The 25922-nt window shown below is 47.4% G+C and overlaps 1 protein-coding gene across 4 annotated transcripts in view; it reads right to left on the bottom strand.

Annotated features, from left to right (window-relative positions):
* LMF1 (lipase maturation factor 1) overlaps positions 1–25922 on the bottom strand; it is a 240766-nt gene that overhangs the window by 66139 nt on the left and 148705 nt on the right. The gene's annotated exons all lie outside the window — the stretch shown is intronic.

The following is a 25922-nucleotide window of genomic DNA, read 5'->3' as shown; positions in this document are numbered from 1 at the left end:
TATTTGTACACGTTGGGAAGAGCATTTTGTAGGCACGTATTATTTTTTGTCTTGCTCTTATGGTGACTTGAAAAATACAAGGAACTTTCTTGCACTTCTCCAGCAAGTCCTAATGAGCATCAGGCAGTTGTGTTTGGGCACTGCCCGTTTAGCCTTGGTCATGAATCACATCTTCACAGCGCACAGCTTCCTTTTGCAGCTGTAAGGCGTCACTTCCTCGCCACGTTCATACATCAGCCACGGGGAAGGTGCAGGTACACCCCTGCTCAAGGTAGGCACCAAGCCCCCGCCAGAGCTTTTCATTAGAGCTTCATATAAACCCGAATGCACAGAGCAATTTCTGCTTCCTCACAAGCATTGCTTTTAATTCCTGTTCTTCCAGCCTAAATTTATTAAAGCCCAGCCTATATTTACTCTTTTTTTCTAAGCCAGTATTTTACCTGTTCATAGACCCCCTGTTTTATATGTACAGTTACATCCCTTCTCCTCCTTTATACTTTCAAGCAAGCCAAACTGCTCTGGTCTCCTCTCCCAGGGGACTTCCCTGCCTGCTTATCCCAGCAGCCGTGCCCTCAGCCCGAGCGAGGTTCAATCAATCTTTCTGGGTGCCGACAAGGACCACACGGAGGATATCAGGGGTCTCACCAGGAACTCGTACAGCGATGCTACCATTTCTCATGCTCAACCAGAACTACCCCTCCCGCTGTGTTTTAATGCCGCATTTATCTCCTCCGCCGGGGTGTCACGTTAGTGCTTGCCAGCCCAGGCACACAAGTCCCTCTACACAAAAGAAATTTCCAAATACGTAGCTCCCAGCATCACACAGACGTCTCTGCTCCTAACCCGTGGTGTATCATCCCGTGTGTCACACAGCCTAATTTCATCCCATCTGCTCATTAACCTTTGGAAGGCAGGAGGCTGGGCTGCACCGACACCACCAAGGATGCCGAGAACTGACGGACTCAAAAATCCGTTGCTTTGCTTTCATACACAATGTGGTTTTTAACCAAAAGCATTTAATTGCTCTGTGTTTCATCCGAAAAGGGATCGCTGCCAGCTCAACCTTGCTGACACCGAGACTTGCACCAGATGCAGAACGGACGCTGTGAACTTGCTCCAGTGCCAGCAGAACGACTTGCTCCAGTGCCAAACAAAGCCAACCCCAGGGTGGTGGCCGCGAAGGCACATCTGGGTTTCCCTGGGGCTGCCCAGCCATCCCCGCGGTCACAAAGGAACGTGTTAGGAGCGATTTAGCCTGTTGGCATAAAACAATATACGGGAATCCACGCACACAAAGACAAGAAGAGAAAAGAAGCTGATGCCTGCTCGGGACTATTTGAGCTTCGAGGCTGATTTGGATTCTTGTCCCATTAGTCACATTACTTAGGATTTAGCTCTAATTAGCTGTTCCTCAGACACGTTAAAACAAAAGAGGCAGAAAAAAGGAAAGAAAGTAATCTCACCATCTTGTCCATAAAAAATGAAGGTTATAAAGCTGACTTAATGTATTACACGTCGAAAAATAATGCCCTGATGTAACAAAGTCATTTATTTTTCAGCTTTCAGACCAGCTAATGAGAAGTTCCCCACCTTCCGGCTGGGTTGAAAGCTGTAACCTTGATTGGCACCACCATTATTTTATTTAAAGAACACTTCTCCATTCACACAGCTGAACTTTATCCTCCCGTGAACTGTTTACTCACAATTTTAGCACATGTGGTCAAGGAAGACTTTCAAGACAGTGCAAGACCAAACGCGTGAACCCACAACATCCCCAGCATCCCACCGCAGGCAGAGGAGCTGGAGTGTGGACCACACTCCTGCCAAATTAACCTCAACCCCCTCATTGGCCCCCACTGGTCTCCTCCTTTCAGTGAACAAGCGATGAAGCTTTCAGAAACCCTGAGGAGATGCAGAAGCTGAAGGACCGACCACAGACCCAAGAGGCACAGCTGAAGTTCTCCGTTGCTCCTCCAGCCCACGTTGCACACAAAGACAGCGGGTCTCTGGAGGAATCCCAGCTGCCTTCGAGAGCCGACTCCAGTCAAACACAAGAAGACTCCTTGGGAGCTGGAGACCATCACAAACCCACGGCAAAGCACACCTTCGGGTCTGCCTTCTCCAACATACACAAAAACTCCACAACGAACACCAAAAAGCTACATCCCAAGCAAAGAGGAAATCTTAGTGAGCCTTGCAGGTTCTCCTCCTCTGGCCAGGACGATGAAAGCTCAGGCGGGTACTGGCAGACACCAACCCCACTGCGTAACGTAGCACGGAGCCACTACCGTGGTAAAACTTACTACAGCACACGACAGACCGTGTAACAGAGCAGGTCTTTGGCTAAATCCTGGACACCTAGGAACGCTGCAATATACTTTTTACACATTACTTCATGCTGCCCTTGGCTTTTAGAGACGCATCTCTTGAGCTCACTCAGAGGTCTCTGACCTCTGCTGGGGCTTGTTCGAGAGCAAGGTCTCCATGGCAGTGCCAACCGTTCGGCTGGGGACAAGGAAACGAGCCCACCACCTTACTTCACAAGCAGCACACTTAATTTGTTCTCAAGGGCTTTTGGGCATTACCTGGGGGTTTGTTATTAGGATTTTGTTATACTCACGTAACACGAGGAAGCTCCAATTGCAACGTGGACCCGTTTAGCTTGGACTTGCCAAAACAGATGATAAGAAGACAGTTCCTGTCCTGAAAAAAACTAAACCTAAACATACCAGACAAAGTTAGATCAAAATTAGGATGTATTACAGCTCTGTTACGGGCAGAGAGCGGAAGAATTTTGGCACCTAATTCTTATTTCAGCAACGCTCTCTGGGGATATCACCTTAAAGAAACTCACTCAGGATCACATACGGAGTCTTGCAGCAGAACCTGAAATAGGACCCAAATCTCCCAATTACAAATCCAATGTCTTAATTACAAGTCCCCCCCGAAATACCTGCATCCCCTGAGTTTCCCTATGGTTTATTCCGGAGTGCCCCATCCGGCGTGCCCTCTCCTTCCCTGAAACAGGCTCACTGTGGTGCTTGCTCTCCCACTCGAAAATAAGAGGTGGTCTCCCAAAATACTATTCCACAACGCAAACATCAATAACACGTGCCCAATTTTGGTCTGAGGACTTTCAGCCAGTGTTCTGTTAAAAAGATGTATGTTTTCTCACAAAAAACTACAACAAATAAATGTTAAAAACATGTCATTTCATATTTTATATGATTGGCACCATTTTTTTAAATAGAGTGATTTGCAGGTTACAATTTTCAAACCCCCAGCAGGACTCTTCAGTAACAGAGTCACATAATCTTAAAAAAATGAGAGATCTTACCAATTACAGTAAGTAACAGAAGTCCTAACTATTATTTAGTTAAAAAAAAAAATTACTTATTTATCCTGAGTTGGGTAATTATCCAGAATTATGAGGGCAAAAAAGTATTTAAATCTGAATTACATACACGTTAGGTCCTTGAACATACCATCTTATACTCGAGGTTTGGTGCTCCCCCTTGACCCGAATGTGATTCAGTTCAATGCATATTAATCAGCCTGCATTCATTAACACACTTCTCACTTAGCTGCTTTGTTAGGAAACTCTGATTCTTTTCTGATGTGATTTGCCTCGCGCAATTGCAGTAATATTAAGAAAATAGCTCTGCCCCTTGCCACTTCTGCCGAGGCTCGTTTTACAGCTTTGTATGGAGCGACTGGGTGGTCCACGGGAGTTTTTTTTTAGTAGTGATTCACCTCTCTTTATTGCTTGGAAGTCAGAAGCAAGATATCTTATTTCCACCAGCCCTTAAAAATCAGGGGATTCAAAAATAATACAAGTTTGGCGTTTTCTGGTCTGTGGGTGGAATCACGAACCTGACACATTTTTAACTTCAGTTATTCTGACCGAGTCTCGACGCTCAACGCCAGCCGCTGCGACCGCTGCCCGGGCAGCGGCAGCGGATTCAAACACAGGTTCATATTATACCCTGCCCGAGGGGGGGCTGAGCACCCTGAACCCCTCAGCTTTGCAAAAATAAACCTCAAAGGAACTCCCGCTTCAAAGTCAATTAACAGGAAAACAGGTCATTTTTCACACATGCCAACGGGCGGCTGTCCTAGCAAAGGGTTTCGTGGCCGTTTTTGCGCGAGGTGTATGTTATTTGGTCGACGTGTCCGGCCGGCATTAAGGTGAAGCTTTGTCAGCTGAGGAACCGCTGTCTTCTGCAGCGCTGGCCCTGCGCGCGCAGCATCCCCCCGGGTTAGTGGATCCTTCGCGATTCAAACGAGTATGTGCCTTGGCAGGCAGCGCACATTTACCTAAATCCTTCCTTTTCTGTGTGAAACCTCCTAAACCTCCGCGTCCTGCTCTCCCTGCCCTGGCAAAGCGGAGCCGCGCTGGTTCCTGGCGGGAAGGTTAATTTAAGATGAATTTCTCAGGGCAGCGAGGGCTGAGATCTCTGCTCAGCGTGTGCTCACCTCCCGCCCCGGGAACTGCCGGGGGTGCCCGCCCGACGCTGGTGCTGGTGATGCGGGGAAGCCACCAAGCGTCCCAAGGTCTTATTTCATCCACGTGCAAAGCAGGTGTGCGGGTGCTGGACCTCCTCCGCACCCACGTTTGGGGGCAAGGACACCAAACCCCTGCCGGAGCTGGTGCTGCTGGTCTGGCAGAGCACGGAGAGCATCGCTGCTCCTTCCCCATCGGCTGCATGAAGGAGGAGGGTTTGTTGCATACATCTCAGTAATTTCAGCCTTCGCACCATGCCAGGCTCGGCCCGTCTGTGCTCCTACCGCGGTCGCAACCCAACCAGATCTCTGTACCTCCACCTCCGGACCTCTGCTGCGGTGGATGGGCTGTGCCCTCCCTGCCTTGGTCGTGATGTGTGTTTACCGAGTGTCTTTCCCTTGCTGGACAATATTTAAATGCACAATTATAACAAACAGATGGTATCAACCCCTGTGGTGATTTTTAAAAATTTTTTATTAAAGCACAGTATTAATCATGGTAATTGGGTAGGAACTTTAAGGTTATAAAACTACAGCATGTCTAATGAGCGAGCTCCTTATAGGAGGAACTGAGGTTTTTAATCTAATAATGTCAGTTTTATGGATTATGACTGGAGTTTTATGAAGTGTGATATGAAATACTGTGGATTCATGGCTCTCACTGGATTAATTTGGAAAAGTAGTTTTCCTGGTTCTAGGCCCAAAAACAATTATTCCTTACATTTCTGTCCCCTGCACTGTTACCAAACCCCTCTGTCAGAAAATGGGCACCTACACCCATAACTTTTTTACAGGTTAGACTTCTTTGTTTGGCTGGTTTTTATTTTTTTAAATCACAGATTGTTATAAACATACAGTAGGTAGGAGAAGCTCATATTCTGTGTAGCAGACTGTATATTTGTCCAGAAGGAACAACAATGGGCTATAAACTCCTAAACACAGTCGAGGGCTGGCTGGAGCTTGCAGGCTCCGTCCAAGCACGGGGACATGGTCACCACGCGGCACTGGAGCTTTCTGATATGAAGCCATTGGCACAGAAGAGCCAAAATTGGGGTGCCCAGAAGAACTATAATTTATTTAAAGAGAAAACCATAGGAGCAGAGGGCTGGAAGAGACCTCAAGAAGCCGTCCAGTCTTTCCTGCTGCCCCAAGGTAGAGTCGTCTCTACCTGCACCGCAGTGTGTTTGTCTAAACTCTTCCTAGAAGCCCCGTTGAGTGATGGAGCCAGGTCCCTGGCCTTCCCGGGCTACCTGCTCCACCGCTTCACTATCTTTAATTATTCCTAATACCTAGCCTGACTCTTCCTTGACAATATTTAATCCCATGACCCCTTCTCTGCTCACTGGCATCAGACTGCTCTCTTCTATTTGCAATAGCCTTTCATGTAGGTGAAAACTGTCCTTTGTCCGCTGCCTCTTCCCTCCCAGTAATGTTCTCGTTTGGATTAAATGGTCCCAGTTGGTCCCACTCTGCCTTGTGAATCCAGTCCTTAGATCTCTGCTTATTCTCACCATCCTCCGGATTTTCTCCAGCTGGGACATACCTTTCCTGAAGGAAATGCCCAAAACTGAGCCACAGCTGTTAGCTCTAGCCTAACCAGCGGCAGAGAGCAGGAAAGATTTATATACTCGGAGCACAAAGAATTTATATATTCCAGTAGGATGTTTGCCCCTTCTGCACAGTGCAGCCCTGCCGACTTGATCGCATTGCCAAGATTATTCTGAATACTCACCATGTGCGCCAATACCCTCTACCTGAGCGTGGTCTGCTAATATTAGACATCACTAATGAAAACCCTGAATATCCCTAAACAGACCCCGGGGAAGCCTCCTTGATAAATCCTTCCCTCTGACAGTGAGCCATTGATAACCGCTGAATAGACTTTCCAACCCGTTTCGTCTGCCGGACAGTATTTCCTACTTCTTACAGACCCCATTTTCTTGGGTTGTTTATGAGATTTTATGTGAGACAGTTTCAAAAGCCTCAGTAAAAGCATATATTGTTTATCCTCTACTCATTTGTCAATGAAGGAAAGACAACTGCTTTTACACGGTCTGCTCTTGGCAAAACTATGACAGCTGTAGCCATCCCCCTTGTTTTTTGGAGGTATTTAGAAATGGCCTGTTTCACCATTTTTTCCCAGTATTTTTCCAGTAATGGCTCTGTAATGTCCTGGCTCTTCCTTTTTTCTCTCTTTAGAGGACAGGTACTTTATTAGCTCTTCTCCATTCTTTCATTACTTCACCTGTGTTCTATGAATTCTCAAAGATAATCACTAATGCTGACAGGATTTCAACAACCAGCTCTTTAACAGCCCTAGATAGATTTCCTTAGGCTCAGATCATTTGAAAAGATCTAACTTAGCTAAGTACTCCCCAGCTCTCCCCTGCTTGTGGCTGAGGTCATTCTGCTTTGTTACTGGTATTAATTATACCAACAGCCACGTGAGTTGTGACTTTTTAGTGATGACTGTTACAAAAAAGGCACTAATCGTTTCAAGATAAAACACAGACCAAATTTATCAATTAAAAAAATAGGATGTAGAAAAAACAAAAGTAAACCTTCTTCCGTGCACACAAAATAAACAGCTGCTTACTCACTCTCTGCTAGTGAAAGCTGGAGAAAAAAGAGCCCAGCTCGTCTGTGCGCTCTCAGAACTGCAGTACCTGGGTCCCACATGGATCTTCTCACCGCAGATCCCCAGAGCCACACGGATCAGCTCAGCTGACCCCCTGCTCCCGACGGACCTGCTGCTGGATCTCTAGAACTTAAGAACGCTCCTCAATGGACTTTGCATGTCACCAAGGAAAGAGGAAATCAGTCTTTTAAGCTGGATTTTATGGATCCTTATGAAGGAGCAGATGTGAGGAGGAGCCATTGCCAGCACCCAAGAACCCGTGTGCCGTGCTCGCTGGAGCTACCAGGGACAGCGGTGGCATTCTGCACCGGCAGGACCATCTGGTCCCCATCCCTTTCCATCCCGCGCACAACAGCAGCGCTACTCCACAGCCACACAGGGCTAACGGCAAGGGTCCCAGCTGAGAAAAATGCCCGCACCAGCCTTACCTCCCATGGTTGAGCAAAGGTACCGTGGGCTGCTCGGCTCCCCGTGGGAACCAGAGAGAAGGGGAGTTTGGAAATGACCCAACCAGGCCATGCCTTTGAGCAGCGGGGGACAAATCCTGGTGGTACGGGTGACACCAAGGGAAAGGGAGATTTGCCATCACCCACCCCAGTCTGTTTGCCCAGTGCCCCAGCATCACTCCTCGCTCCTCTGCCGGCTTGCTCTCCTTCTGGTTTTCCTCTGGGCACCCAGCAGCCGGGCTGGGTGAAAGGCGGCTGGTGGCACGCTGGTGCCACTGGAATTGAAAGCACAAGCGCTACCGGCTGCGCTGGGGACACTTCATCGCCCACAGCCTCTCTGCCATCTGTGCCTGGGATGGATCTTCAAAAAGAAAATACCAGCGTTCTCCAAACGGGCATACATTGCTTTGGTTTTGGTTAAGCAGTTAACTCCGCTCTTCTGAAACCTGCGGCCCCGCCGCCAAAGAATCTCCTACTCTTAGGACAAGCTGAAACTCATAACATCAAAAGTTGGTCCTTCCTGTCAGAGATAGGAAGGACAAGCCTCAAAAGCCAAATTTGATTTTAATGTGCCTCCAGTTACTTGCGTACCATGAAAACATAGCCTCCCACAAAGAAAAACAGGCTATCATTCCCCCATCTGGTTTCAGTTTGAAAAATACTTATACATGTAGTTTTTCCCAAAAGTTATTGTAGGCACGGGCAAAAAATTCCCATTAAATGACAACAGCAAGAACATTTAATTTTCGCCTATTATTAATTAAACCTCTTGTTAACTTCTTGATTCAAAATTTGCATGAGGATTTAATCTCTGCTTTGCAGAGCTATTTAGTGCAGAAAAATACATAGGAAAATAATTACCTCTGTCCACTTTCTCTGTTTTACACAGCAGATAAAGTGTTTTTGTGAATCCCACAGAAATTCAGAAAGCTACTGGAAGTACCAGGAGAAAAAGGAGCAAAGTCAGTTGTGCCGGGAAGATGAGAAAGAAGAACGTGGCTTGACTTTGGTTTACTTTTGGACGCGCGGTCAATTAGGTGATCTCACCTTAATTCACATTACAAAAGGCAGCCCACGAGAGAAAGCAAACTGCCTTTCCCCACCCCCTACCTGCTGTGGGAACACCTGATCTCGGGTGGGCGCTCCTCAGAGACCTCAGCCCGGAGTTTCCAAAAGGGGTGGAAGCACCTACCCAGCTCACTGGGAATATTGTGGAGCCAAGAAATAGCCCAAATTTGGTATCCAAAACATGATGTCATAGGCAAAGGCCGAGTATTTCCTTCCCACAAGATGATAGGAGAGAACCCACATATTATTACCACATTTAATACAGAAATAAGAAAATAATAAACCTTGAGATGCCCCTTGCACAGCTGCACAGGCACGCTGTGCACCTCTAGTTAGCGGGGGGTCACTCGGGCATGACCAAAGATATGCAAATGACCATTTAGAGCCAGAGGAATTAGCTACAATTCAATGCAGTTTATAATTCACATGCTATATACCGATTTTTGTTTGCCTGAGTCACTATGGCCGGGGGCTTGAAGAACTGTGTTGAAAAAGACCCATACTTATCCCTAAAAAGCAGAGGTCAGTATTTAAAATATTTATAAATACTTGTATAGTTAGCTACTCCCCTGAACTTATAAATGTAGAATAGAAATACTGAGGAATAAACAACTACTGAGGAATAATATAACTGCAGATGTACGAACGCAATCACGCAGCAATCTTAACTAAAATTTGTCCTTGAACTGGGTCAGATTCTGACACATTACAAATTGCGCTGTGAGGCTTTTGCAATCCCCGGTCTAAGTACCTGGTCTAAAGTTACAAACAGAACTGTGCTGGAGCAATAGGGAACCAAACCCCTTCCATTCCTGTTACATACCCGACATTTGTTCTTGATCTGAATGTGAAGCAATATAAATGCCTCACTCCATACTCATTTTTAATTTGTAGCTGTATGAACCACCTACTGTAGTTCCCACAGATGATGGGATTTGACTGCGGAGGATTTCTATGGATAAGCACAACTTCCAGATTTTCAATGGGAAAAATTTTAAAGGAGCAAGAGAGTGAAAGTGGAGTGATTATGGTTACATATATATATATGTGTATATATATATAAAAAATATAAGCACAAACCTCACACTTCAGCACTCCGCCTGACCTCCAGCGGTCAGCGGTCCGGAGAAGGACGGACGGACTGCCCCTTCTGAAACACCCAGGACTGGGGCTGGGATACTGGGATGAGAGATAAGTCCAGTGCCAAAAGGGTTAAACTTCGTTTCTTTTATTTGTCATGTAGCCCAAGATGTTGCAGTAAGTATTCCTATTCCAGGAAATTTTATACATTTAACTCGATTACCAAAGTATTGTGTGTGAATTTAGGATCAGTTGCTCGCTCTGGGTCTGAAACACAACCGGACTCCTCCTGCCCTGCTCCTGCAGAGCCGAGATGTGTCTCCGAATTACTGACTTTGACACATTTATTCTACTCTGAAGCTTTGTTATGTAAAATACCTCTTGGTGTTGCTTGATCCGTTGATTCTTTTGCTAGAGGCTACGGTGTTCCACATTAATATATTACAGGCTAAATAACTGCCGAAGGACTGTTTATGTAACTGTTGGACCAATATAAAATGAAAGAATAATTTTACAGAAGGAAGGAATTTTTTGCTACTCTGCTCTGAATTATCAACATCCTTCCATCCCTGATGGTGAAGTTACTTCCTAAAGGGGGAAGCTGTCACGAGGACACTTAACGGCAAAAACCTTTCAACACCTTATTTATGGTTTTACTAAAGACCAAAGAGCATTTTCATGGACCAGCAAATCTCAACGAGCTTTTCAGCAGCATCCTGCATTAGAGGACCAATTCCAGATAATTTCTTCCTGATTTTACTCCAATTTGCTCCAAAAAGTTGACTTTAGTGGCAGACCTCCTAGATTAGGATGCTGTTTAAGGGGAGGAAGGCAAGTCCAGGTAAGACCAAGTCCTCTAAGTTTGGGACAGAGAGTTTCTCCGTGGAGAACATGTCAGCACATGAAAAGGAGGTGGCAGAAGAGCGAGGGAGACCCTCTCCACAGACCCTCAGCTCTTGAGCTCGTACAGGGATAACGCAGAAACAATTCTCGCTGCTAACCCAAACCAGCCCTGCAGGTAGGTAATACCCACGAGGCACCGACTCAAAACACTAACCATTAGCAGAAGACTTGGCAGGTCACCACCACCACTACTGTCGCTGTCAGGAGGAGGTGGAGCAGGAAGAGGCAGAGCTACCGGAGCGAACTACCCCGTTGGTCCGTACCACATGAGACCAGGATCTGGCCCCAATTCAGTCCTGAGAAAACCGTATTAGCATGTAATTATGGGGCCTTGTGTGGACTTTGAAACAGGACGTAAAACCAAGTTCCTGATTACTCATGGTCATAAAAGAGACCACGGAATTTTCTACGAAGCCGGGAGAAGCAGGATGCAGAAGACCTCAACCCAAACTCCAAGTCAGGTTGTTACTACCAGGGCACCGCAGCCCCTCCCGGCATCCCCGCAGGACCCGGCAGCCGCTCCCTCCGGCACACAACCGAGCAGCGGTGATGTCCCAGCCAGCACAGAGCTCCAAACGTGCTGTTTGCAACACACTTTAGGATCCATCCACAGGACAAGAGCGCTGTGGAAAACCACAGCATTGTTCCCCCAGAGCACGCCTGGGTTTCTTCACTCGGCGCGAGAGCAGCACTCGTTCCGATTAGCTCATTTCATCAATAAAGTCAAACAGCACATTAAAAAATTTCTACATCTATTAACGGTCCAAGCGTTTCACTAACCAGCTCCATCTCGCTCATTAAAAATACTTTTATAGCAAATGTAGAGTTCAAGTCCAGCAGAAGTGCTGTGCTTCAGTGGTATCTCCAGACGGGTTATGCTGGAAAGAGCCCCACGCCACGCGCTCCGGAGGGACGTCAGGCTCTGCCCTCCCTCTGCCTCCTCCACAGGCAGGAGAGCAGGTTGGAAAGGATTTCTTCCAATCATAATTTGTGGATTTATCAAAACACTACATGGGCCAGACCCAGCTCTCAGCACCTTCCCTGGAACCCTGTTCCCATCCACAATGCTTGAAGACCATCACGCTGGTTTGTGGGACACCATCAAACTTGAGCCTACAGAAGCGACTCACAAGTGGAATTGCCATCCTGTGCCTGATGTTTTCTTCTTGTAGTAACAGCAACAGGGTCAGGCTACGGACTCCTCGAGCACCCGCTCTCTCCCCACGCACAGCCCCAAACCGCAGACCGTCCCCAGCTCCCAGCCGCCGCGGCCGCGGGGAGACGCGTGTGCTGGGCGGCTTGCACGTCAACGTGGAGCAGCTATGAAGCCAGGTCTGTCACCAGTGGAGACAGTCAGACACAAGATAAGGCAGATCAATGGCAAATGAGATGAAAGCAGTTACCCGAGGGTAAAAAATGATGAATTGTTTTTCTTTTCTTGTTAGCACGGCAGAAAGGTCTTGGAGTGCAACAGCAGCGGTGTTTAATGACGAGCTCTTGCCTGGTTTGGTTAACAACCAGCAGCTGGTTCGTAATATCAAAACCAACCTTCTTACTGAAAAGTGATTGAAGAACGCACCCATGAAAAATTGCTTCACGGCTTCCTTTCAAGCTGGTTTCACATTTGAGCTAGACACCTAGTAAATAGCATTACAGCTTTAAAAAAAAAATCCTAAATATAACCGTGTCTTTTGGACGGCGCTAGCTGGACTGGGCAATACTTGCCTAGTCAAGTTGTTCTGGGAGCATTTTGCTGCAGGTTTTTATTTTTCCTCTCTGCTGAGGTCTGCTACATACTCGGATATTAAGACATCATAAGAAAAATTCCAACACGGCAATTAATCATTAACTGTCATAGTTTTCCATAAGGTGCAAATTTAAGGTTATAAAACTGTCAAAAACCTAAACAGTTACACGGGCTGCTTGTGCTGTTGGCTGGATGCGCTTCTGGAAGCGGATGCAGACGAATGCCTGCGGTGCTGTGGGCTGCGGTGCCCCGGGAGCAGCCGGGGCGTCGCGCACCCACGGCAGAGGCCGTCCCCGTGGGAAAGCGCGTGGCTGCCGAGAGGTGGTCGTGGCGTGGTCCTGCGCTGCTCAGGCAGCTGGACCTCCAGCCGGTGGTCGTCCCCGCGAAACCTCCCGGGGTGGTTGTTACTCATAATGCAAGGTTTGGTAGGAGCCCGCTGGCCATCTTGTCCACAGGCTGCGAATCACACTGGAGAAGCCTTTGGTGAGCCATGGAGGACATGGCTCATCTTCTAGCGGGTAGGAAAAGGAGGGAATGTGAAATGGATGAATTAAGATGATCTGAGGACGTGGGACGCCCTCAACAGAGGAAATACTGCCTTTATGTTCATAGATTATACATCCCCTTGAATGACAGACATATTCCTAAAGAATATGGGACTAAGGGAAGTCACTTCCACGTGGTGGTGATTGGAATTCAATCGTGTGCAAAAAAGGAAAAAGTAGGTCACTTACTCAAGTGGCAAAATTACGGCCCTTTAGCTTTACACAGTAGCAGGGATGAAGAACGCCTCCCTAGGCATCCCTAGCACCTTGGTCTTTCCCAAAAGGTACAGGGGTTTCAGGCACGGCAGGCTTCAGAGGACTGAGACCAGCGTACAGCTCCACCGGGCCCTTCCCACCAGCTTCACCAGGACTAAGACATTGCAAGGACAAACCAGTGGTTGGACTCACGAGTTGGTCAAACTATAGACACCATTTCATTTGCCATTTCTGTTTCAAAGCAAGCATTATCTCCTAATATTAACATACAGAAAAAGAAGTATTCAGCAAAAGCATTTTTCACCCTAGTAGAAATAATCCTTGTTTGAGGTCTATCCCGTTTTAATTGCAATCTGGAATAGGCTGTCAATAGGCATAAATCAGTAACTCGCTCGCTAATTACATGGCAAAGCACAGAACTCCACTGTAATAAATGTTAGATGATTACTGAATTATCAATAATAAAGTAGAACAGTATTAAGACTAGAAAGTGAAAGCCCTTTTTCCAGAATATCCTTTTCGCTACTAATTAGGACATTCTTCACTGAGAGATGTGTGGGTTCAAAATTCCCTCTGCAAGAAATGATGTGAATTAAACCCTGCTCTCTCAAATCCTGGATCAGTCTGAAGTCACATGGAACTGTTTATATTCCTTGATTGAAGGAATGCTAAAATACTTCTGGCAAAAATACTTCAATTCCCTTTCCACATACCGTCATTGCAGGCTCCTTTGAAATTCCCTTTTTCTACAATATTTAGACGTATATAACAACTGCCAAAATATGAGCAAACCCCATTAGAGAAGGAGAACACATCAGAAAAAATCTATTCTGATAGCAAACTTTTTGCCTAGTATCTGTCCAGGTCTTGGTAAAATTTGGATTAAATTGGTATTAAAGACAAAGTATGGGAAAAACAATGTTCTTTGGAATAAATTTAGATGGGCAGGCTGAGTACCTCAAATCTCAGACAGCCCTGGCATAGGGAAACGGGATCTGTGTTACGAATCCCTTTCAAAACAATTCACATCCAAGGTTTAGGTTTGACCAATTGTGGAGACATAGCAGCCAGCTGCAAAAGCTGGATCGGGACTCCGCTCCCCAAATTCACTGGCATTTCAATCCCAACACAGATTCAAACTCGTCTTTTCCTTTTAAAGTTAAAAGGAAGGGACTCGACCACATCCGCAGGCGTAAGGAAAGCGCAAGGAAAAAGTAAAGGGGATGTCACATCTGATCAGCTTGACACTACGGTGGAAAACATTGGTGGCTTCTCTGATTTATATCTTTCTGCAGCTACTTTCTTTGCCTCGTTAAAGTACATAATTTCAGTAACTCTAAGCTCTTAGCAACATCTGCAGTAAAATATTTAACTTGGGTTGGCTACTCAGTGTCACTGAAAGCCAAGGCTGGGCGTATTTCAAATCCAGGATGACCTGGATTTTTCCACCAAACCAACCTCTCGCAGCACGTTCGGAGCTAATGCACGTATGGGCGCGGACCTGAGCTGTCGGCCGGGGGCTTCTGCAAGCTCAGGAGAAATAGAAAACAGTTGTGGCGTGAAAATGCACCGAGAAAAAATAATCCGGTGCCTTATTTGGGGCTGTTTACCATTTGATTTTAATAAAGAAAGCCTGCAAAAGCCTCAGGGATAAAAAATGAAGTACTGAATGTAAAAATTTTAGTAGAAATGCTATGTTTAATGAAAAAAAAAAGAGAGAAACCTGAAGAAAGTGCAGAACAGTTACCGTGCCTTAGCATCTCCGCCAGTGAAGAGCCTTTGCAGCAGGCAGCAAAGCACCGGCTGCTCCCCGCTGCACTTGCCCTACGCCGTTCCTCCACTGCATTAGAAAATGGGTTGAAAATTGTGATGAATATATGATGTAACCGGCCAGCTTGCTGACACGTTGCACCGCACGTTTAAAATACGAAATGCCCAACCAGCGGACGTAAAGCCTTTGTTAAATTTTCTGAGGCCAAAAGAAGACAAAGGGAAAAAAGGCGTTTTACATCCCAGATGGTAGCTTAGCGATCCCCAGGCTGTCAGTGGCGGGGACTTCAGTACACAGCAAATGAAATGTACCTTGGGCAAAACCAGATATGCTTAAGAAAACACAAAACGTGTTAAAGAACACATTTTTATGCTGCCATCTGCAGCAGTTTCTTTTCAGCGTTGGGTGCCTTGCTTGTAATTTAGGTTACAATGGGAACGAGGTATAAATTATGAAACGATCAAAAAAGGAGAACTTTCAGCTCTTTCCCTCCCCTCCCCGAGCAGCTCCTTCTGCACGGGACCAAACCATGCCCGAGCACAGCGCGGGGGATGGAGCCAGGGAGGGACGTGCGGAACCCAGGAGGAGCAGGATGCTCAGCGTCGCTCCAGCCTCGCTGGGGGGGCTTTATTTTATCTGTGCATTCATGGGCACATTTATTTGCCTGTAGAAAACGGAAACAAACCTCCAATACAGGAACCGATTGCATCCGTTTAGCACTAGATAGTAATGCAAGCGTTTAAAAGAAGCTAAAGCCCTGCATTTAGGTTTGCAGAGGAAGACGGAAAAGATAAGGTGCTCTGAAGGGATATAGGCAACAGAATAAAGCGTGTGCAATTTATCTAAGAGGTAGCTGTCTGCACACATGGCATATGACGGTTTCAAAAGCTGCCCAAGGAGCCCGTCTCCTACAGGGAGCTTTGAAGATCTCAACCATAAAGAGGTTAGTGCAGTGGGTATTTCCTGGTAGTATCGTACTACTTTTCCCAGCACAGATTTGGCCTGTGTCAGATGGGATCACATGAAATGTAGATCCCGGAGGATGCTGGAGAGGAAGCAGAAAATGCCACCCACTTTCAAGGTCACAGCTGCAAGGAGATCCCTGCTCATGCTGCTGCACTGATCGCTTACATATGAGATGAACCTTGGAAGAGGAGTGAAAATATATGTATATCAGAATATTCCAGGAAGAGCTGTCACCGGACAGCCTTACTGCTGGCGGAGTAACGCCGCAACGAGCCCTTCTCTGACAAGAACCTAATGGCAGCTGCACTGTTATCAAGAAGAGATGCACTCTTGGAAAAAAGCTGCACGGGGCTTGAGGTTTTCCAGCTCAAAATAATCTCTAGCAGACTATGAAATACAGCTGCCTGTCCGTGAGTAAGTTCCTACACTCCAAAGCGAGCGTGTGACTCATTCAACAAAACCCAAGTGCATCAACATCAGCCATGGGGCTGATTTTAAAAGGTTACTCATTATTCACCAGCAAATTAGATTTGTCAACAGATGGAGAGAGCAAAAATTCAGTATTGCCTGGTTCTGTGATTCAAACAGCCTCATCTTGCAAAGTGGAATGACGAGCTCTTCTGAGCCAGGTGACAGCTAGCGTGACATTAAGACAGAAGAAGGGGAACAAGACACAGAGCAGAAGAGCCCAGAACTTGCCTGGCACTGGCCGGAGCTGCTGCAGCAGCATTTGAAATGGCAGCCATCAGAAGGAGCCGGGATCTGAGTACTCCCAGGCTGCTGCACGCCAGCACGGAGCTGGGAAAAGATGCAGGGAGCTGGGAAAAGATGCAGAGAGCTTTGCTGGTCCAGTTTTTCTGCACCGTCAACACTGGGATTAGCATTTTGGCAATGCAGCTGCATGCGAACGGCCGGTGCCAGGTTAGAGCAGCACGGGACCGCAGGCGGGAGGAAAGGCACTTTGTGAGCCGGGAGCGGGGCAGCAGCGCTGCTCGCGTGTGCCGGAGGGGTCCGGCGTGGAGAGAATCTGCTCCACACCCCTGGAAGGTCCTGGCTTGGGTGGGCATCTACATCCTGGACCTTCGTGCTATGGACTTCAGTCCAACATTGTTTCGGGTAGTTTTAGTATGGCTTTGTAGCGTAATTTCTTCTGACAGCGAGAAGGAACCCTTAAGGTTTCTGTAAACCAGCATGTTTACAAGTGAGTGCCAAACAGAGAGCCGGGTCCAATGTGGCCTGCGAGCAGCCAGCCCCACCGCTGCAAAATTACACGATAGAGCACAGGACGTGCCACAAGGCATTAATCTCCCAACGCACAATTTTAGCCTTGAAATCTCTGCGTGACAGATACATGAGCAGCTCAGACATGACTGAGGGAAGTTTAACGAAGCAGCAAATTACAGCTCTGCCCAGGATTTTCCACCCGAGAGATACCACATAGGTATTTCCCAGTACTTGCTCGTTGGCAATTGTGGTCAGAGCAGCTCCTTTCTGGCGTCTTGTGGTGGCACCACTGCTGTCATGGTGCTGGTGGTCATGGGTCCCTGGGCCACATCAGGGCACTGTCACCAGAAAAGAGATGAGCGGTGCCAGCCCAACACAACAAAAGGTATTTGCATGGACCCAGCGAGCTCCGAAGGAGCTCTTTAGTACCTGCTCGGAGGTGTCTTGTGGGTGAGCCTGGTCCTGAAGACCCTCAGGGTTCCCTGTTTTGACCTTGCCCTGGACAAGGAATGGTCGTTAGCCTGTGAGCTCCTGAGTGTTCATGATCAAATCATGAACATCTGGGACTTCTCTAATGCTTTGCTTTCAGGATCTCCACGTACTTTCCAAACTCAGGAGAGGACAGACGGCAGGACAGAGGCAAGAAGAGCAGCAGTGCGACACAGCACCTACGGAGACAGGAGCAGGGAGCAGAGCCCACCTGAGACACACCTCAGGGGATGTGCCCAGCCGCTTCTCTGCAGCCACCTCAGCTTTGGAAAACAATTAAGCCGTGGCTTAAGGAACATCAGATCCATTCCTGACCTGATCCATTCACAGATCCCTACGCATCCCCAAACACAACTACTTTCCCCAACTTACTGACATTTCCAATAAAAGTACAGATTATTTTGGCTGTCAGGGACGGGATGGAGCTTTGCACTCAGACACTGCGCCAGTACTGCAAGAGAGGAAAAGCACCATGAAGAGAGAAGCAGCAGAACCACCACGTACATCCCTGAAGCATCCTCTGACCGGGGCATCTCCACCGGGGCATGGCCGAGAGCACTGACTGCCCAAGCAGCCGAGGAAAACCACCGCAAGGACTCTTATCACAGTACTGGATGTGTGTGGAGTATTTCATTTGGCACTCTTTGGAGCTCTCATAATCTTTTCCTTTATGATTAATATTAAACAAGTCATATTCCTTATGGAATTTCCTAACTGTGTCTGTTTATATTTTTCTCTACATCATAGTTAATATTTTAAGATCGTCTCTCTCTTTTTTCTCTTTTATTTCACATTCATATGTTTTTCCTCATTTTATAAATCAGGTCTCTTGTTTAGTAGTCATGACAACATCTGACCGTGGTGGTTACACCACAGCCTGGGGCTTTTTTATTTCTTTTCTCCCCACAAGTTGTCTCAGAAAAAATATCCTTTAAATAAATAGAAGCATAAAATGAAAGGGGCAAGTTCGGTACTGACTCCTCCTCCTTTCCCTCCAATGACCCACTTCAACAAGACTTCCCAGCATGGTGGGTGAGGACTCATTTGGCTTTAATCCTGCAAAGTCTTATCCACTTAGTTAACTTCAATGGGAATACTCAGAGCACATCAAGTGAAGCACATATGTAAGTCTTTAAAACCTTGAGGCCTATGCCTGAAATGCAGAAAGCAAAAAGCCGGAGTTACATTTTCCTTCTGGGCGTTGATCTTTGCACAGCAGCGAAAGGGCTGCGGAGCTATGGGGGTGAGCCCAGAGATGTGCCGCCCCCCGGGGTGAGGACGGGGCGATTTCCACGAGGTGCTGCAGTTCAACATTATCTTCTGAACGGGGACCACGCGGACCACCATCGGACCGGCAGCTCCTGCACAGCCACCTGACGGCTTTTGCCTCTCTCTTGCTCTGGACTCTCAACAAAACCCAGCGGTTGGAGGCAGCAGGACCTGCTTGCTTCCACCTCTGCACTCTGCATTTTAATTAGCAGGACGTGGTGATTAAAGCCCGCCTGTTTATCAGGGCAACCTGGAGATCAGGCAAAGGAATTTCAAAGCAAAGGGGCATCGTACCGACAAATGCATTTTTGTGACCTAGGGAATACTAGGGAATAGCTTTTTTTTTTCAAAAATGAACATTATATTTCAGTATTTTAGGATGTTGGTCACCAGTAGCTTAGAAGGAATTTGGGCTTTTGAAAAAATACGCGTGTATTTTATTTTAGACTTCTCCCATGAGCACAGTAAATGGCAATGGGTTACGGATCTGTGTTTACCCATGGCAAGAGATAACTAAAATTCCATGGTGTGTTTTACATACTGAACATAAAATACCAATTACATAGATGGCCAGCCACACTGAAAGCAATGCTGAATCAAGAGGAGGCAACGAGGAAGGGAAAAGGCCGGGAATTTAACAAAGGCAGATGAACCTTTAATACGGCAGAACCTCTGGGAGCCCTGAGACACTGAGTCCAGATGTTCGGAGGTCGATGTAACCTGACTCCGAGAAGGAAGAGGATGTATTTCTTAAAATTCCCTGTTGTGCTTTAATTTACTGCAGTCTTGCAGAGGACGCATGTGGTGATCACAGGTGGAGTTTCAGATTGACCATAAACATGAAGTTGGGGGCAAAAGACTTGAGCCGTTTCAGGTTTGGCTGCCAAGATGGTTGAGGTACAGTTTTCCATGAAAACATCTCCCTCCCCTTCCCCTACGCTCCAGTAATCGGTAATGGGGGCCAGAGGAAAACCCTCCAGCAGAGATACTGCAGGCACCAACAACCCTTTTTACTGACGGCAGCCGGGACCAGAAGCAGGCAACAGCCTGAATGAAGGCTCTCCAGCTGATGACCGCTTCTTCGCTGGGTGGAGAAGGGGAAGGGGGAAGGAACACAGGATGGATGGCAACATTTTGAATCTCCACTTCTTATCTGCGGTCACGTTTCCTCTAAATAGCCCCAGGAAAATGATCTCTGTACTTCTTTAGGACCCCACTGTCTGCCCCTGAACACTTTGCGGGGAGGAAAGAAAAATACTGGCCCCGTAGTGTCTCTGGCACCATCCCATCTGCCCACTGAATCACAAAGATGGAGTTGATTTGGATGCATTGGGTTTCAGAGTGCCCCCTCCCCCAGATCCTGACCCTTTTACCTTGGCTTCGCTCCCTCTGAGGTTTCTGGCCCGCAGTAATGATCAGCGTTTGATTAGGAGAACTGGCAGATTTGCCGCTGTTGCTACAGAGGGATTTGCGTGGGGATTAGAACTGGTTTTCAAGGGTTGGCTATGGAATAAATGACATTATTGATGCAATAGAAGCAATCCCTGTCCCTTTCCCATTCTCCACTCCTGCCACACTAACTCCCAACCTCGATCCAAACAAACAATACAGTATTTGTTTTTCCAGACAAAATTTTTAAATTTTTGTTGACTATGCTCTGAGTTTTCTACTGCCCCTCTATTTCTGCATCTCTCCACAGCACCTAGCTGCAGGAGCTGGCAGGTGCTCTAGAGTAGACCATGATGTGTTGACTGGTGGATGAGAAATGATTGTCCTTCCTTCTCTCCCACCCTGTTTCATGCTATAGGAATGCAGAGTTCAGCAAATCCCTCTTTCCCTAACCTCTTACTTTGCTCAGGAGGAATCACCTGAGCTTTCATGATTTAACCTCTACCAAAATCCACCGTCTCCTCAAGGAGGGAGGATGCAGCTGAAGGAGATACAGAGGAAACTCTCACCTTGAATGCTAACCAGCCTCAGGACTCCTGGCACAGGGCAGCACAGACCCAAGCATCCAGGCAAGTGTAGCAAAAGACATTGGGTAAAAATGGCTCCTGCTGAGGAATTGGTTAAGTTAAGGATGAAAAAAAATTCATCAATCTCTTCTTACCAGGAAAAAGATGAGCTTCACAAAGAAACAAGCAGTACAGTTATTAGAGTGATCTGTGCCTCCCAGGCACTACTAGCTCTTCAGGCTTTGGAAAACCCAGGCAGATAAGAACTGCTGTGCTTCTGCACCCCAGGAGGACGCAGAGGTGAGTATCTGAGGATATGGATGTCAGGTCACTTCCATTTCTGTGGCTTACGACCTCAAACAGGAGCAGATGAACGGGAAACGCACGGCTACAAAGCACTAGGGGGGAGCATTTCACAAAGACCATTTGGTGTGGGAGGTTTTGGTTCCTCGTTTGATCCGCTCATTTTCATGGCTTCACTGGTCACAAAGGCTATGGCTTGCCACCAGCACAGCAGACTCGGGTGTTCCTCTGATTCTCAGGGCAGATTTGGGCTTTCACACCTTCAAAGAGGAGAAAGAAGGCTCTGCTACGTCCTGGGGGAGAGAGGTTAACGGAGCACACGCAGCCGTGAACGCAACTTCACGCCCGCCTTGAGCTGATGGTGCCGAGCTGGCCAGAACAGCTACAATTTGGGCTGTTGGCACAAACTCAACACAGAACATTACCCAAACGCTACAGAAACCAGCCGAGATGACACAGGGGCACCCCAGAAGCAAGAGGGGCAGCCAGGCAGCAACCTGCCATTGCAAGGAGACGGGCTGCTCCAAAATACCTGACCCTCATACTCTCTGCTTGCTCGCTCGCAAGGTGCAAGAAATCAATCCACGTGCCCCACCAACCCCGACTGCCAGGCTACACAGGCCATACCCGGTACTAGACATTCCCAAACTGCTCTAAGGATTTACCGCTTATTTTGTGAGCACTTCTGCTAGACCTTCTCCACGCTCCCACGGCACTGCCTTGTATACATGATCTGTGCAACTGGGAGAGACCCGCGCTATGTGCACGGAGATGTTTCCTCTAACACCAGCTTGAGTTCAGTAACGATATGTTTCATAGAAAGGAACCAGCTTTTCAAGCTTTTAGAGGGTTCGGATCCTTGGATCTTTATTAGCAGAATGAATCAGCTGCATGGCTACCAGAAAGCCTCTGGGATTTTCTCTTTCATCTCCCCTCCCATCAGCACAAGTCACGAGAAGTGCCGATGTGATGAGCAGGAAACATTGTTTTAGGCACTTGCTTTCTCAGCCTTTGCAAAACTGGCACTGATCTAGGGTTTCTCGGTGCTTGCAAGTTTTTCTAATTAAAGTAGGGCGTAAATTTAAAGTGCCATATCTCTTCCTGAATAGCTCCACATGTGGACACCAAGCCCAGACCAAACCTATGTTGTTCCTGTTTAGCTTAACCCACCTTCAAAGGGGGTTGCATATGTGTGAAACGAGCAGTTAATCAAGAACACCTCCCGTGGTCAGACAAACCATCAGCGTGCTCCTGGCAGACACGAAAGTAAGATGCAAGAGTCCCTTGGAGGAAGGCAAGAGAGGTGAGACCTCGTGCTACAAACACTGGCCTGGAACAAGGTATTTGGGGGCTTGAGGCTCAGCTGAGCTCAGCCACCGACTCGGTTTATGGCAGCAAGAAAAATCCATTACCCTCTGCAAAATGCCAACATTACCCCAAGGAAAGGAAAGGTGAGACTTGGGGTTTGCCAACAATTCTCCAGGCGAGGATCACGTGCAGCGTCTCCACGCCTCGCGTGGGTGGGTGCGCACCCGGGAAGAGCCGGGCACCGCTGCCTGCGTCCAAGCGCAACCTCACTCATCTCGGCCGGCGCGGCAAACAAACCACAGCTGCTCGAAGAGTATCTTGCACTAATCGGCGATTTCTCTGAGTCACCGGCTCCAAGAAACCCCAGTTTTTATAGGAAGATGAAAGTAATGAGTGACACAGGTTTCCTGCAATTTCTAGCTGTTGCATCACCAAGAGATAATGTCTTTGGTGGTGCCTGGGGAATCAGATAATACAGCTGTGTAAACTGCGTGTGGGCTAAAGTATCTCAGGGCCGCATCCTCATCCCAACACTTCCAAATCAAAATAAAACCTCTCTGGAGGCAGCATCATTACAGAGAAACATTAAACCCAGCAACTTGGCCCAGAACAAGCAAATGAGTTATTTTCATCAAAGCAGGACACTACAAAATCCATCTTCACCTCTATCCCTAAGCAGCCCAGACACAGAGTTCCATGGCTTTGTCTTTACTCTGAAATTACACGGGATTCATTTTAATGGCTTTACTTCAAGCTATCCAATCTTTGTGCAAGGGATACTGTGATTTATGGGTGGTTTTACGGATGCACATGCAGCTGACACAAGGTGTGCTTAAATCCAACTATCCACATGCATAAAAGATGCACTAATTTCACAGAAAATCACTTATTGAAATACGCAAATTAATAAAAAAGCCTGAGTTGACCACCTGGGAGGACAGGAGGAATCATCTGGGCACGCAGGTATGTCTCGACGGACTTTGAGCTACCCTGATTGCACCCAATGAAGACCTGGCCCACGAGTTGGTATCTGCAGCTCAGGTCTTCGCCCATCAGGTCCCAGCACAGCCGACGCTGCCTTCACCCCCAGCACACCCCCCTCTGCGGGCGCAGCAGCCGAGGAAGACTCCTGCTGCTCCTGCTGGTGAGGAAGATGCGTAGAGCTACATCTTTGCACAGAAATTTGGACATGGCTAAAGGCAGAGTCAACGGAGCCAGATTTTCATCACTCGGAGGGGACAGCTTGTTCAGAGGAGCTCTGACCCACTGGGCTCCCTGGCTTGGCTAACCTGAACCCAGAACCCAAGGTAAGAAGGTAATTTAAACTGCTCCGACAGGCAGTGATACCAGAGGAAAGCCTGAAGAGCAGTAATGGTAGGGAGGCAGGGGAGCTCGCCGTAGCCATTAACTGCAGCAAAATCCTCCCCTCACCCCAAGAACACCGCACCAAAGGCAACAGCCCACTCTCAGCCCCTTCCACTCCTCGAATGGGCACATTCTGTCTTCACACGTCTATATCTGACACTATTAAATGATTCTCTTCATAACACATGTATTATAAATTCCCTTTAAAAAAGTTCAGAATCTGCCATCTGTTTCCAGTTAGGCTGTTCTGATTTCTTCTTTTTTGAAACGGAATTTAAAACATTATTTAAAGGTCCCGTAATCTAGATGGTGGGAGGAGAGAAACCAAACTCCAAATACCACCACCACCGCCATCACCCCGCCGAAAAGCAAAGACTTGGTGAGAGCCAGGGGCTGGGAAGATGCAATGTGACCAGTTCAGATCAGGAATAAGATACAGAAAATGTGATTAAACTTGGAAGAACTTTACCATTGCTTCAAGCCATTAGACTGAAACTGGATAAATCTACAGCTTAAAGACATTTGACACGTATTAGTGGGTGAGTCCTTTGGCTTGGGCAACGTTAATGGATCGTAATAGTTTTAGTTAGCTTTAGTAGCTACACCTAAACATAAATAAATAATCATCATTGGAAATATGGTAACAGTGCATGTTCAAGATCATGTCATTGACTTCAGTAACATCTCTGGTTTATAGCTGGGCTGGCTCTTATTAGACATACACTCACACATACATGCAATCACATGTGCAACACATACTTTATCTCCCATCCTTGTTTGGACCCAAATGCTGCACCGAGCGAATCACATCTGGAAAGTGCAGATGTTTTGAAGCTATTGCAGCCTCGCCAACTCATATTGTTTCACTGACAACATCGTTGTAATTGATTTTTCTCTGCGAGCCCAAGCACCTGGAAATTCTGCTAGAGGACTTCAGACACAAAGGTTCTGGATTGCAGAGAAATCTTGAAAATCAAATGCAAAATTAAAACAGGGGGAAAAAAACCAAAACCCCAACCCTGCCCCAGAGCCCTCGGAGCCTAAGTACTCCACAACCTCTTCCCTTGGCAAAGGAAGGACCACATGTGGTGGATGTCAGCCATGTCATTTAATACGGCTCTGGAAGGTGCGCATGCAGTGCGAAGAGGAGAGCGGTGTAAAGCCTACACAGAGCAGCACAGAAAAGGAGACCTGAGAGTACCCTGGAAGGCTGTAACGCGGAAGAAACGCCAAGCGGAGCCAGAATCGGTTGCATTTTCATTATACTTAAGCAAATCTTGCAGTTTGGGGATCTAACTTGTGATCTTCGAACGTCAGTGCTTAGCAATACGGCCAAGGACACGGGGCCACCGGCGCCTACCTGGTCCCTGGGTTTCCCTGGCTCGGCCATGGCAGTTACTGTGGCACAAAGATGATACCGACGGCACCCAGCCGGGTCCCTGCTGCCGGGACAGCCCGACACACGTGGCACCTTCCACCAGGAACCTGAAACTCAGCTGGAACTCACCCCTCTGGCACAGCCGCACGCTCCCTCCCCTCCCTGCCACCGTATCCTTTTGTCGTATGAGCAAATATACGCTGCTGTGAGACAAACCCGCGCTCTTGGATGGCCAAACTCACTCACGCTCTTCCTGGCCCCAAAACCAAGAGCCCCAGTCAACAGTGAAAATTAATACGGACCTTCCTGCTGCGTTTTTATAGCCATGGCAGCACTCTGCATCCTGGGGGCCTCCCGTGCAAATCTGATTTCATAGCTGGGCGTAAAATCTCGCTCTCAGGTTTAATAAGCAAAACCACTATCAGTAGCAAAGGTGAGACGACAGGCATCCCCGCCCGGGACATCTTAACAAGATGCCTCCAAGACACGCTGAACCTCCTCCGTGGAAAACCAGCACGTTTCAAGCCGGACAACCAAACGCAGAGGCACCAAAAACCAAAGGCCGACAGTGTCCCAAATAACCACATTTTATTTTCAATTTAAAAAAACCAACAACCCGCAAACCCAAGGCTGTGGGATCCCTCCAAAGTTTCTCTCCGCGTGCCAGCAGGATGACTGATGGTAAATCACACCAGCTCCAGGGCTCCGTCGCAGACTGCTGCCAGGCGGCTCCGCCTGTTGGAGTCAC

This window comes from Calonectris borealis, chromosome 16 (genome assembly GCF_964195595.1).
Source record: "Calonectris borealis chromosome 16, bCalBor7.hap1.2, whole genome shotgun sequence".
NCBI lineage: Eukaryota > Metazoa > Chordata > Aves > Procellariiformes > Procellariidae > Calonectris > Calonectris borealis.
The sequence above is the reverse complement of the archived record's forward strand: the minus strand, read 5'-3'. Positions and strand labels throughout refer to the sequence as shown.